The sequence below is a fragment of the Pelobates fuscus genome, chromosome 13, assembly GCF_036172605.1.
Source record: "Pelobates fuscus isolate aPelFus1 chromosome 13, aPelFus1.pri, whole genome shotgun sequence".
Classification (NCBI taxonomy): Eukaryota; Metazoa; Chordata; class Amphibia; order Anura; family Pelobatidae; genus Pelobates; species Pelobates fuscus.
Window position 1 is genome coordinate 64,815,498 of NC_086329.1, and position 15,134 is coordinate 64,830,631.

Genomic DNA, 15,134 nt, shown 5'->3' on the forward strand with positions numbered 1-15,134 from the left:
AAAGAAACACAATCAGGAACACACTCTCTGATAACCAGCAAAGGGAAACCACAACAGGACAATGAGCAGAAGAAATTAGTGAGTTTTAATATCCCTCTTGTGAATCTGATTGACCGTATCGGGCATTTGACCCCAAAACGTGTGCGCGCATACTCTGCGTAACGTCACCCGCACATCGACATCGCTACCACTGTGGACAGACGTGGGGCTACTTAACAGTATGGATCTGCAGCTGACGGTGTCCACTGGCATGTCGCAGAAGACCAACCTTATGGCATAGGACTGCCGAGCAGCACTTCTCTTATTCCTGGATAGGTGATTTATGTTGTGCATAGCATATGGAGAGGATGTATACATGACACAATGGTTCTTTATGAAACTGTACCACCACATCCGGCAGCGTCATTGGGACATCATTAGCCAGCTCTGGCTGGCTATTTTTATATTTTTTAACATTGGGGGGCTGAGCAGCACAGCAAGGGTTACTCTAAGCAAACACAGTGGGTTGTGAAAACACTGTTTTTGGGATGGGGTAATCCTTTAAATTAGATTAAAGATTTTAGATGGAAAACAAGTAAGAAAAATATACTTTTATAACTTCCAAGCTTTGATGGGTTTGGGGTAGCGGGAAATCCTATTTAATGTCAAATTGCTTGAACAGGTTAACAACAACAACCAGAGAATGGATCTATTGTTTCCTTGCACAATAACCAATACAATAATTTGGAGTCATTGTAGTGCAAATTTAGTTCCTTAAACTTTGGAACTAAATTATTTAATATAAATTTTAAGCTGCAATATCTAGTGATTGTACCATTTAAAGCTCATATAGCATAGTTATTATTATTATGTTTTTCTTTCTAACCAAAAAATGCAAGTCATCATCAAAACACAAGAATGTAAGGAAGGAGAAGTTTTGTTTTGCCGACTAAGGAACAGAAAAAGCTCTGCTCAGTCTTTGGCAGCACAGAGGGAAATCTGATAATCTGATTTCCAGATGTGCTTAGAGATCCCTAAACCAGCTGTGCTGACCTAATCCTCCACTTAAAGCACACGCAAGGTCACAGAACACTAGCTGCTGCCTTTAGAAATGTTTCACAGAGAAAAGTGGCATGGAAGATACAACTAATAAATGAAACATTGAACAAAGAGCCCTTGCTTTATTTTTCTCTTATGCCTAGGCATGCCATATCCATGTTTTCCGGGAGATGTACATCACTTCCCCATGCTGATGGGTAAAATATAAAAAGTGATGTCCTTCTTTATGTAAAATTAATATGCACACTGATTAAGTACTTGCTTTTACTCATGCGCCATTTGAATTCTACATACCACAGGGCATTGCTTTTCATATGCTGCCCAGAAATATGTACATATAATGTGTCCAAGATAACAGTGGATATTGTAACTCTGCTTACGCCTCAATATTACGAAGCACATTAATATAAATGGTTAATATACTTTACATAAAAACAAGATCGCCATAGGAAAGCATTAGAAAAATAGTATGTGTGTGCGGTAAAACATGCAGATGGTCACTCTGAGACCATCTGATAGATATAGCAGAGCTTACTCTGCTATTTCTGAGGTAGTGCCTCTAGTGGTTGCCCGTGTGATTTAACCTCTGCAATGAAAACATTGTCATACTGAATAACCGCAGAAAATGGGGGGCGGGGCCAAGCTAGCAAGCGGAGCAGTCACATGGAAGCTGAGCTCCCGCTGCAAATCTTGATAATCCACGAAACCTTGCTAAACTGGGAGATAAAAACTCAACCGGGACTCGCTACCTGTACTCAGGAGGACCTGGTGATCAGCCTGACACGTTAACCGGGCACACTGGAGATCGGGTGCCCAAGATGTCTAACGGAAACAGGGAGAGACGGCCGCTCTCCCCGTCAACAAACCGGAGACGCAGTCCCACGGATGCCCTGCTCCCCCCCGGACCGGAGGGGGCTATCCCGGTCCAACCCCGAGGGAACATAAGTGGGCTGGGACCCTTAAGAGAGAGGCACACGGCACACGGCACTGCCAGACCTCATGTCCAAACCTGATGACTTACTAGCCGCGTTCTGGAAGCGAATGGCAGATAGGGAGCAACACACAGAGGGGAGCAGACTGTCTGCAAACCCACCTGAGGTACAGCTGCCACACTCCCAATGCAGACACAAACTCCCTTATGCTGACAGAGCCAGACAATGGCGTTGAAAATGACGAAGATACCGGCGGGCACGAACCCAGGCTACTGACCTTACCAATAGTGGAATACCGCCGGAACAAAGACAAGCACCCTGCACAACTCAGCCCACCAACCAGACAAGTAGAGGGGACCCCCATGGAGCAACACCCAACCCAGCGACGGGACCGGGCAAAGCTGAGGAGATCCAGGCAACACCTTCCTAGTCTACCCCACTCTCCCCGCAAAGAAAACACACCCACGACCAGACAATCCTCCGGGCAAGCTCCTGGAACAATGGCGGGACTCGGTAACACCCCAACAGGGCATTGGCTGACCCCGGCAATGAGCGGCCGGAAACCCTCCAGCAAGTTGCAGGGACAGTACTGCTTTACTGGTTATGTATTGACTATCTTACATGCACCTGTGTTACCAACGGATAAATCTAATTTATATGGCACAACGGGCCTGCATTGTAATATTACCCACACGTGCTCCCTAGATACACCACAGGGATAATTGTGCATGTCATGCTTTTTTTTGTTTGTTTTATTGCCTATCTTCGTCACTCCTCTATGGGATAGCGCCCCCAAGCGCACTCAATCCTCTTAACCCTAATACACTATTAACCCCAACTACCCGGTTCACCTGACTTATGGGTGTCGGTTTCGGTGATACTTCAATTTTGATAGTTATGGCTCGCTTCAGGTATGATGTGGACCTTTACCGACAAAAGGTCACTCCGGGTCATTCTAAGCTTAGCGTGTCTTTATGCAATCTATAGCTGTATACGGAGTAGACCCTTCCGTTTCCAAATTACTTATAAATACTGTTTTCCTTAACCATTCTAGATGATAATTACCACTAAAATGATTCAGTGTCTGAAGACCCAAAAGGCACTGTAATAATATTGTAATAAATGAAACAATGACTCAAATAAATATAAGATAAAAGTGTATTGGATGAATGTGACAGAATGCAAAAATAGTCAGTAAATAATTAATCTTACCAAATATATTAGTGATTACAGCATATGTCCTTGTGTATGATGCTCTGTGTGCAAGTGAGAATGGAATAATGGTTGAATGAATGAATGTATGCCTGAGTGAATGAATGTTAAAGAATGACAACGTCCCACTCTTTCTCCTTCAGTTAAATAGCCATTTTGTCCTCCATAAAGCAGCCCCCACCTGTGTGATTTTCCCAAAAAGGTTTTCTAACTTGTTACATGATGTAATGTATTGCATATCTAAGTTTGGGATATTCCCTAAATGGCTCGAGCTTGTAGTTAGCTTACAAAGTGTTTTTGTATACATTTAACTGACAGCACATGTGTTTTGGGGATATTCTCTAGAAGGCTCTTGCCTGTAATTAGCTTACAACGAGTTTTGTATACATTTGACTGACAGCACATGTGTTTGTTCTAATTTAATTTTAAACTTTTAGCTGTTAACCTTGTGGAAATGTCATTGAAAGTGTAACGTTTTTCAAATCTAAGCTAAGTTAAGAAGCCTGTAGTATTTCATACAACCAAATGTACATTAGTATTAAATATAAATATATATATATATATATATATATATATATATATATATATATATATATATATATATATATATATATGTATATATATATATATATATATATATATATATATATATATATATATATGTATGCGCCACACCATATAATACACATATATATTGCAAACTGCACATTAAATAATGATCCATACTCCACAATGGGTTTATACCAAACCAGAAACAAGGCCCTCAAGTGCTGAGAGCAAGCTTCCCCAGCCTGTACATGCTACCCTACCTCTCACACTAGTGACACAATCTACACAGTTAACCCCTTAAGGACACATGACATGTGTGACATGTCACAATTCCCTTTTATTCCAGAAGTTTGGTCCTTAAGGGGTTAAACACCCAAGCTATACAACATGACACCCACAGTGTGTTCTCACAAAATTTATTTCTCATGTTTAGCCTATGCTTTTCAAGCATGCTCCTAGTATAAAGGCAAAGTTTTAATTCTTGCACTCCATTGAAACACAACTCCTAAAAACCACTACCGTGGATCATTCTCTCCCACCCCCCGCCCCTTCCCCGTTATCCTAGACTATTCGTTGAGCACTTTTCTTCCTGGCTTCCCCACTTCCTCTCATCTAGCACTCCTTCCCTTATACTTAGGGATTTCAATATCCCAATAAACAACCCCGATTGCACTGATGCCTCTCTGTAACCTCCTCCTTTGGCCTTACGAAATGGTCCAATTTAGCAACCCATACAGCGGGAAACACTCTTGATCTTGCCTTCGCCAACCTCTATACTGCCTCTAATCTCTCCAATATTCCTTTTCCTCCATCTGACCGCCATCTGCTGACTTTTGACATTGGCATACCTAAGACCCAAGTGACACCACCGTCTGAACATCACTCTCACAGAAACCTCCAATGCCTTGACCTACAGCATTTCTCCACTAATCTCCAAACTCTCCTTTTACCTATCTCAAACCTCACCTTTCTTAGTTCTGCAACCTCCTTCTACAATTCCACCCTCTCCTCTCAACTAGTCATCATGGAACTTTGTACATTTAAATGACGCAGGCGCCCCCAACAACCCTGGCACACAAAGCTCACTCAATATCTCCAAAAAAGCTCCAGAACTGCTGAACGCTGTTGGAGAAAGTCTCACTGTGCATCTGACGTTCTCCACTATAAATTTATGCTGAGCTCATACAGCTTGGCTCTTTCCTCTGCAAAAGTTAATTACTTCAATACCCTCATAACCACACTCTCCCGCGAACCCATATGACTATTTCACACATTTAACTCTTCTTTGCCATGCTGTTCCTCCTCCACCTACTAACTTGACCACCTCAGACTTTGCAACTCACTTCACTGACAAGATCTCTACAATCAGATTAGAGATCTCTCATCTTTCTTCTTCCCCTTACAATACTTCCCCTAACTTCACTCCCTCTGCTGTTCTATGTTCATTCACACCCGCTACATTGGAAAAGGTTTCTGCTCTGCTCCAGTCCTCCCGCCCCACCACCTGCTTCCTAGATCCAATTCCCTCGCATCTCATCCGTACTCTGTCTTCCTCTCTTTTTCTACCTTTCATTAAAATTCTCAATCTCTCTCTCTCTCCTCTGGTATATTTCCATCGCCCTTTAAACATGCAACTGTAACCCTAATTCTAAAGAAGCCCAATCTTGACCCTAACTCCCCATCCAACTATCGTCCTATCTCACTACTGCCTTTTGCATCCAAGATGCTTGAAAGAATTATGTATGTGAGATTGACAGACTTCCTCGAGTCCAACTCTCTGCTAGACCCCCTTCAGTTTGGTTTCCGCGCTATGCACTCTGTGGAAATGGCACTGACCAAAGTATCCAATGATCTACTTGCTGCAAAATCTTGTGGTCACTACTCTATCCTAATTCTCCTTGATCTGTCTGCGGCTTTTGACACTGTTGATCATCAACAGCTTCTTCCCATCCTCAGCAATATCGGTCTACAAGATATTGCTCTCTCCTGGTGCTCCTCCTACCTCTCCCAGCGCTCTTTCAGTGTTTCTTTCTCTGGCTCTGCTTCTTCTCCCCAACACCTCTCTGTTGGTGTCCCCCAAGGTTCAGTCCTTGGTCCCCTATTGTTCTCCGTCTATACTGCCTCACTTGGTAAACTCATTAGCTCCTTAGCTTCCAATATCATTTCTATACAGATGGCACGCAAATCTACCCGTCATCTCCTGATCTTTCCCTGTCCCTCTTGAGTAGTGTCTCTGACTGCCTCTCTGCTATTTGTAACTGGATGTCTGCCCACTTCCTTAAACTAAACTTGACCAAAACTGAAATTCTGGTCTTTCCTCCCTCAAGTGTTGTTACTCCTGTGTCTGTCTCCCTCCAAGTCAACGGTGCTACCATCAGCTCCACCATGCAGGCTCGCTGCCTAGGTGTTCTCTTTGACTCCGACCTCTCCTTCAAGCCTCATGTTCAATCTATCGCCAAATCCTGTCATTTCCATCTCAAAAACATTGCGCACATCCGCCCCTACTTAACGCCAGATGCGACTAAGGTGTTGGTCCATCCCACTGTCCTTTCTCGCCTTGACTACTGTAATCCGCTTCTCAGTGGTCTTACGTGCTCCCAACTTGCGCCGTTACAGTCCATAATGAATGCGGCAGCGAGGCTCATCTTCCTGTCCGCCCGCACCTCCCATGCCTCACCCTTCTGTCAGTTCCTACATTGGCTTCCTATAAAATATAGAGCTCAATTTAAAATTCTGGTTCTTGCTTTAAAATCTCTACATAATGCTGCTCCCACCTATCTATCCTCCCTTATACACAAGTATGTCCCATCTAGGCCCTTACGATCTGCTGAATACTTACGTCTATCTTCTGTCCGTACTCCCAGCTCTGATGCTCGCCTTCAAGATTTCTCGAGGGCTGCACCGTTCCTGTGGAACTCTCTTCCCTCCTCCGTTACATGCTCACCCATTCTCCACTCCTTGAAAAAATCGTTAAAAACCCACTTCTTCATAAAAGCGTATCAATTAAACTGTTAATAGCGCCCAACTGATTCCTATTCTGCAACTGTCACTAGTCTAATACTATCCTTACCTTTTTGTGTCATTTTACCCCACTCCCTCTAGCATGTAAGCTCATTGAGCAGGGCCCTCAACCTCTCTGTTCCTGTGTGTCCAACTTATCTGGTTACAACTACATGTCTGTTCGTCCACCCATTGTACTGCGGAATTTGATGGTGCTATATAAATATCATATTAATAATAATAATATTCAACCTACTCAAAACACACATCATCTACCATGTTACTGGTTGCAAACCATATCAGTGCCTACGAAATGTAACTCCTATATCATAGCTTGTTTCACTATCACTCCTACGCACTGCATACTTTTCATCACTGTTTTTCCATGTTATAAAAAAGTGCCGCACTGCTGATTTAACGACAGTAAAAAAAAAAAAAAAATTTAAAAATTTTAAAAAAATAAATATATTGCACCCAGACCACTTCATTGAGCTTTTAACACTTAAACTGCCCCCTCTTCAGTACAAACGACAATTATTAAAAAAAAAGTGGCTGTCAGATCTTAACCCATATAATGCATTTAAATGTGTCAACTCTAAGATAGAGCATACCTTTAGCATATCTAGCCCAAATGTTATTTTACCTGTGATCCTCCACTTGACCTAAAGATTCACTTTTACTTCACACCTAAATACTCAATAACGAACTAGACACACCGTGTTCAGGATGGACTGATATCATGTTCTCTCATAACTCACCCAACACTTTGACAATTAAAGGGGCACTGAAACTGAATGTATTAAATTAAATGTATTATTTATAAGAAAAAAAAATTATGCTAAATTAGTCAATCCAAAATAATACACAAATAAGATACATTTGAATGTGCTGTAGTTTAACCCCTTAAGGACCAAACTTCTGGAATAAAAGGGAATCATGACATGTCACACATGGCATGTGTCCTTAAGGGGTTAAAAGAACTGCACAATTCGTAAAAAAAATAAAAAAAAAATGCACAATTCCACAACAACAAAAAAATTATGTAGTCTCAGCTTTGAAGTGTAGAAAATATTTAGCAATTAATTATAAAACTAAAGCAAGGCTTGAAATGGAATTGGAACAATAACAAACAGTTTGTGAATAGCCAAAAGGAGCTGGTATGGGAGAACCAATTAGCATCTGCCCATCTTGTAGTATGGCTAAGGAATACATTACTCATCTGTACTGGAATACCTCTAGCACTAAGGAGTCCTGATTTGGAAGAAGTATTTTTTTCAAACCAGACAGTTATAAATGGTTAACGGACCTAAAACAGTTCTCCAATAGACACTAAATAATTATAGCAAAAATTGAAAAGCAACTGCACTCAATGCACTTAAGACATATTTTGTTGGCTCCATAAAAAAAATAAAAAAATTTAAAAAAAGTTGTTACATCAGAGACCTCTTCATGGATGGTCTGCTGGTGACAATGTCTTGAATTACCTTCACTTGTATTGGTTATTAATTAGCCTATGTTGCAGGGTTTTGGATGCTGTCTCAATTTCCAAGTAAAGGGATTTAACCTGCACTACACATGCCTACTTCCCCCCCCCCCCCCCCCCCCCAAGAGGTTACAGACTTTGCAATAAGGGAAAGTATTAGATAACAGGCTAATACATTGTTGTTGCAAGCAGCTGAACAGTACAAACAGTTGGATTTACAAACATCCACAATATATTGTATGGAGGCTTCTAAATAAATTGTAGCTTTTACCACATGACAGGAGGCTTCATATTTTGCATTTGTAACACTGAGGATTTAGAAAAGTGAAAGAAGCATGAGACAAATGTTCATAAAACACACAAAATAATTCTTCCCCGGCCAAAACGTACATTGCCAAATGTTGCCAAAAACGACACCGTTGCCCCAGACCAGTGATCCTGGCCATAGACAATAACCAGCAAATCCATCTAGTCAAAGTCATAGTAGAGACCAAATTGTGGGGCTTGACGTAAAAAAACAAAACAAGTAGAAGTTGGTCCGAAGGCGAAGTCTGTAAAGGCACAGAAACCTCAATGTACCATAAGAATGTATTAACAATGCACAACTGAGCGACTGCTTAAAAGAATGGATAAAAACTGCAATTTTACTCACTGTAAATTCATTTTCCTTATTATGGTGGCAGTACAATAGGGATGTACTCTTCACTAGGACAAGCATCTAAAACTAAAATTAACATAAAAGTTCCTCCCCAACAGGTATAAGACACCAGACTGCCATGGACCCTCAGTACGTCCCAATAAAACATCAGAGACTTAATACTTCAAAAATAAATTAATATAGGGAGGGGAGGGGGGAAGTGATGTACTGCCACCATATTAAGGATAAAGTAATTTATGATGAGTAAAATTGCAGTTTTTCCTGACATATGGTGGCAGTACAATAAGGATATATCGAGATCCCAGAGCTATGGGCGGGAATTATGCAACCACCGCTTTTAACACCTTATGCCCGAAAGTAGCGTCAGAAGAAGAGAATACGTCTAGTATGTAATGTTTGACGAAGGTGTTAAATGTAGCAGCTCTGCAGATATCTTCTGGTGAAGCTTTCTCTTTTTCAGCCCAGGAAGTAGCCATGGCTCTTGTAGAATGAGCTTTCAAGGAGGTAAAGGCAGATTTGAGGAAGAATAAGCCAATTTAATAGTATCAACGAGCAATCTAGCAAGAGTAAACTTAGAGGCAGCATGACCTTTACATTTTCCAAAGAAATTCACAAAAAGATTGCCAGTCTTCCTGTATGCAGAGGAGTGGTCTAAGTATATTTTTAGGGATCTTCCGACATCCAACTTGTGCAAATTTTCATCCAGATCGGAGACAGATGGATTACTAAAGGTAGGCAGATAAATTGGTTTATTAATAGCCCTGGAATAGATGACTTTTGGTAGAAATGATGGTTTTGGATACAGAACAACCTTGTCTGGAAGAATCTTTGTAAATTCAGTAGAAGATAAAAAAAAAGCTTGCATTTCACCTATTCTCTTAGCATAAGTTATAGCCACCAAAAATGCAGTTTTTAGAGACAAGAGCTTTAAGGAAGTTTTCTCCAAAGGTTCGAAAGGCTGGGTACAAAAAGCTCAACACCAAACAAAGGTCCCAAGAGGGGAAACAACTATTTTCTTGGAGCCCTAATGAGCCAGACAGCCTTTAAAAAAAAAAAAAAAAATCTAAGAAGAAGATCCAATGCCAAGTTCTTGACCAAAAAATGGCTCAGAGTGCATATTTGAACTTTAAGAGTAGATAAACTAAAACCCGCTTGAAGGTAGTCTTGTAGAAAATGCAAAATTGTATCTGTAGAAGGAGAAGTTCTTAGGCACTAATGAGAGATGCACTAATGAGGGGATTTCATCCAAATCTCTTTCTTAATGCCCCTGTTATGTAGCAGTGCAGCAGCCAAGCCATCAATTTGAACATCTTCAATAGCTTTACTGGAATCCCTTCGTTTTCCAGGAGCTCTGTTAAATCCGGAAGTTCTCAGTACTTTAAAATCACCAAAACCGAGAACCATCTCCGATTTGGCCAGTATGGGATTATAGCCAGTTCCATTGCCTGTTCTGTTTTCACCTTTTGCAAAATTCTTGGAATAAGGCTCACCGGGGGAAATATGTATGCAAGGCTGAAGTCCAACTTGATTGACAGCCCATCCAGAACCAGAGGCAGGTCTGTCTTGAAGAGGGAGGCAAATGCTTGCTTGTGTTCGAACGTCTCGCCATAAGATCTATGACAGGTAGACCGCATACTTCCACCAGATGATGAAAAATGACCGGATTTAGAGACTACTCGTTCTGGGACCATCTCGATCTGCTTAGGTCGTCTGCAAAAATGTTGTCTATCCCTCTGAAATGAGTCGCGGATAGGTCTTCTAGATGCCCTTGAGCCCAGGACATAATTTGTGTGCAAAGGGAGTGCAACTGTCGTAGACTCTGATGTATCATAGCACAAAATAGAATGGGACATTCAGCACACAGTGCAGCATTAGTCTTGCCCAACACACAGATCAAGGGTTGGGCCTATTCATGACTGGCAGTCAGATCCAGGTGCATGCCTTGGGAGAGGGGACAGTGTAACCAATTACAGGATTTAAGCTAGCTGGCCGTGTACAATCCTCTTTCACCAAAGGCAAGCAGAGCTAGCAGTGGACACACTGAGCCAGGTGGTAGGTAGGTTCCACTCAGAGGATCATGGGTGTCGGGTAGTACAGGGTTTAAATACAGGGTTCCTTGAGCATCCAAAATGATCTTGTCCCCAGTCACCAAGGTCAGTGAAGTATTGGCATATTTCTGGTGGTAGTCATCACCCAACACATGTATCTTGACATACTGTGAAGTAGATTGGGGTAAGACCTGCCAATCCTCTTCCCCGGAGGCAGAGCCCACTGCATACAACTCATCAACAACGGTTAAGTAGTGAGGAGGGTGTGACAAACTGCCATTTGCCACTGGGCATTGGAGAGGACTGATCGCTAGCCTCCTGCCCTGCGACTATGGCCCTGGAATGTATTGCCCTTTAAGAACTGCATTTGGGCATAATGGATTTTTGTATAATGTTTCTGGCCCTTTAACTGTGTTGTCCAAAGAAAGGGTTTGTACTTTTAAACTGGCACTTCGGATGCAGTCGAAGTGCCGAAGTAGTCGAAGTGGCCGCCATTAGACAGTCGAACACGTGGCGGCGGCCATTTTAATGCAGTCGAACGCAGTCAGCGGTGTGTGCCGTCAAATCCCTGGAACAGAATTCGGCCACACATTTGAACGAATACCGCTGACCTGTACCTTCCCCTGCCCTTCGACACTGCGGCTGGAGACTAAGTCCCGTTCGAAGATTCGAACACACGTTCGAACGGGACTTTGTCATTTTGGCGTAAAATAGACCTACATTAGACTATTGAACACTGCTAAAACGCGCCCTCGGTTCCACTTCGACAAAAGTCAAAGTGAGTTAGACGATTTGAACGCCGCCTTCGGATGGGACTTTGTTATTTTAAAGGCAGAAATAGACCGACAGCACAGCCTGAATCTGTGGAACTGTTTTGGGCATGCAAACAGGCGTGCGGTCGGTCCAAAGAGACTTTTTCATATTTCTGGAACCACTGGACGGATTCTCACGAATTTTGAATATGTTGTTCCACAAGTTATGTTGTTCATAAAACTAAGATTTATTCATGTACTATGTAAAATGAGAAAGTTGTTAAAATGCATAAAAAGTATGATTTTTCAGCTTGGAGATAATTGAGCAGATACAGTAAGAAACTAAATTATCTCCCAAGCAGAGGGGAGGGAATTTGTGGGATGTAACCAATATCTGATTGGTTAATGCCTAATTGCCTGTGGGCGTCTCCCTTGCAGGGGAGCACTGCATAAAAGCAGAGTCCCTGTCATTAAACATCAGAGTTCTTCTTAACCCTCAACGTGTAGTATTGTCTCGTGCTTGGAGGGTACAGCTATATTCACACTGGGGACTGCTATGCACTGCATATTCCCTGGAGCTTTAATAACTTAGCTCTTTTGAGAGCTTGATCCTGTTACGCTCTCCTTGGAGGGGAGGTCTTTCCCACATGGTCCTGAATGCTGGAGGTTCATTCAGGGTGGAAGGAAGACGGCAAGGCTCCAGTTAAGCTACGGCGGTTGTGGAGTCTGCGGTGGTTGTGGTGTCGTCTGCAGTGTGTGGAGTCCTCAGGAAGCGCTAGGAGCATACGTTAATGGAAGGTGTCCGTTACAGAGGGGAAGAGTCCTCAAGCAAAAGAAGTTGCAGGGGATAGACCCAGTCAATCCCACTCATTTGGATCTCTTCACTGGGGCTTTGCCTTTTACCTTCAGTGCCATTGTGGTACGACTTATTCCCTAGAGACCACTGATCCCGACGTTTCATCCAAACCTAGTGTCCCCGCTTCTACCTGCGGGTGAAGTAACACGCATAATAGGGCTTTCCTACCGAGGCCTCGACAGAGGCATTAATCATCACTTGAGTAGATGAAGCGAGTCGCCCACAATAAGTCTCATCCTGCGGGAGACTGTCCATGAAAGTAGGCAGTTCGCAAAGCACACAGGGTGCCAGACTTCCTGTACAACCAGAACAGCAGCAATATTAGTATGTGCCTCTTGCTTAGTGTAATAAGTAAAAATAAAAAGAGAATGTAGCGCTTATTTATAAATAAATAAATATGGGGGGCGTGGCCTGGCGGCGGAACGGAATGGCCGCATAGAGACTGAGCTCCTCCGGCCCCACTCTAACACGCGAAAATAATTAGCCACGGACACGGGAATGGGGAAGCACACCAAGGCGGGGAACACCCCCAAACCAACGGTGAGCCAGACCGCTTCCATGCGGCAGTTCTTGGCCGCAGTGCCGGACCCGCCATCCCAGGCGCCGTCCGAGGCCTACACGCCATCAGAGGCCTCCGCGCCACACTCCGTCTCCCCAGGCCGTGATGAAGCCAGGGAAACCCCTCCTCCGGACTGGCTAGCCCTCCTCCAAGCACTACCCACACGGGCAGACCTTACCCAGGCCACCTCAGCCCTGCAGTCCTCTATCAGGGCAGACATACAACTGATGAGAGCTGATATCCAGGGCATAGCAGACCGCATGGCCCAGATAGAAGCAGACCATGATTCCCTCACTGCAGCACAAGCAGCCCATGCTGTGACCCAATCTAAACAGAACACCCAAATGCAAGCAATGGCCAGACATATAGAAGATCTGGATAACAGAGGCCGCAGACAAAACCTACGAATAAGGGGCCTGCCAGAAAGAGAAGACTCACTGCCATATTCAACGAGCTCCTGAGTCACCCCAAAGAGACTCCCATAGACTTCATCAGAGCACACAGGGCTTTGAGACCCAGGGGTCCACCAGAAGCACCGCCTAGAGATGTGATCTGCTGCCTGGATGTGATGTGATCTACTCCCTGAAAGAAGATATCCTGCATGCAGCGCGCACAAGAGGTGACATCGACTTTGAAGGCCGACAACTACAACTATACCCAGACCTATGCCCAGCCACCTTGGGGTATCGCAGAGCACTGAAACCACTCACCAGGTTGCTTGTGTCACAGACAATCCGATACCGCTGGACCTTCCCTACAGGCCTGATAGCCACCACCCAGCAAGGCCCTTGGCTAATCCGCACCCCACAGGACCTACAAGAGCTGTCAGAGGAACTACACCTGCCTCCCCTCCACATGCCTTGGCCAGACCCGCTGGATTTCTACAACAGCCCACCCGTGCAGCAAGGAGTATCTTTACCACAACAGCGCAGAAACCGGACGAGATTGGAGACTGTGAGACCGGCTGGAGCAACGCGCTAATGGACTTTCAAGACGAACCAACGAGCAGGGAGCAGCGCACTGAACTCGTAACTATGCATTGGGACACTATACACATAGGCCCACAACACTTTTAGGCCACATAATGCACCGCTACACTACCTTGCACTCCACGTACCGGGGGGGGTACCCTGAAGAGGTTATTCGGGACAAGCTGATTGCTCACCCTTGAGAAGCACAAAAGACGCACTGGGGACTTAAAGCCTACTGAACACCTGCTTGGGTGGGGGGTGAGGAAGGGGTGGATTGGGACGCAAGGAGAAGGAGCCGAGGGGGCACATGGGAAGGCAATCCCGGAAAGATAGCCCGAGTAGCCCTAGCCAGGGAACACAGCCAGACCCCCAACCGAGCTCCCCCACCTTACAGGGCAACCTCAACGGGGAAACACGAATGCTAGGGTGGGGGTGGGAGTACGTAAGGGACCAAACGAGGCCAACCAGGTACATACAGCAACCACACCAGCCTGCACGTTAGCACATAGATACACACTGCCGCACAAAGGGGGGGGTGGGGTGGCAGAGGTGTCTCAGGCAGGACATGACCGACTCCAGGGGTTTGCTCACGGACATGCACCTAAGTGGGAGGGGGAGGGTAGCAGCTGGGTCAGGTAGCTGCCGACACTGCCCGTACCGACCAGATAGCTCCAAAGAAGAGGGGGTCCGGGGGACATGGGGAACCCAGACAGGAAAGAGTTACACCACACTTGGCCCTTGGAAGGGTGGAAAAGTGGGGTAGAGGTCACAAGGCCGCGCTCCCAACAGACAGGGGCACACAGAAGTTGGCGAGGGGACTTGGCGGTGCCAACAGGTGCGGCGCAGTCGACTCCTGCTTAGCCCGTACCCTAGTCTTTTCTTTTTGTGTTTTTCTCCTTATCCTTCTAGTTCTCATTTTATTGGTGCTTCGATACCAACAAGGTTTATTGTTATATTCTGTTGTACAGTTTGATATTTGTAGCTGACGCTCGCCTCTCCCAGCGGGGCCCACGGGGACAAGGGACGAACCGGCAAGCGGTGACATGCCAACGAGGCGCACGCAAAAGCCAGCCGCC

At 44.4% G+C, this 15,134-nt stretch overlaps 1 protein-coding gene across 1 annotated transcript in view; it reads right to left on the reverse strand.

Annotated features, from left to right (window-relative positions):
- MAPKBP1 (mitogen-activated protein kinase binding protein 1) overlaps window positions 1-15,134 on the reverse strand; it is a 535,700-nt gene that overhangs the window by 453,137 nt on the left and 67,429 nt on the right. The gene's annotated exons all lie outside the window — the stretch shown is intronic.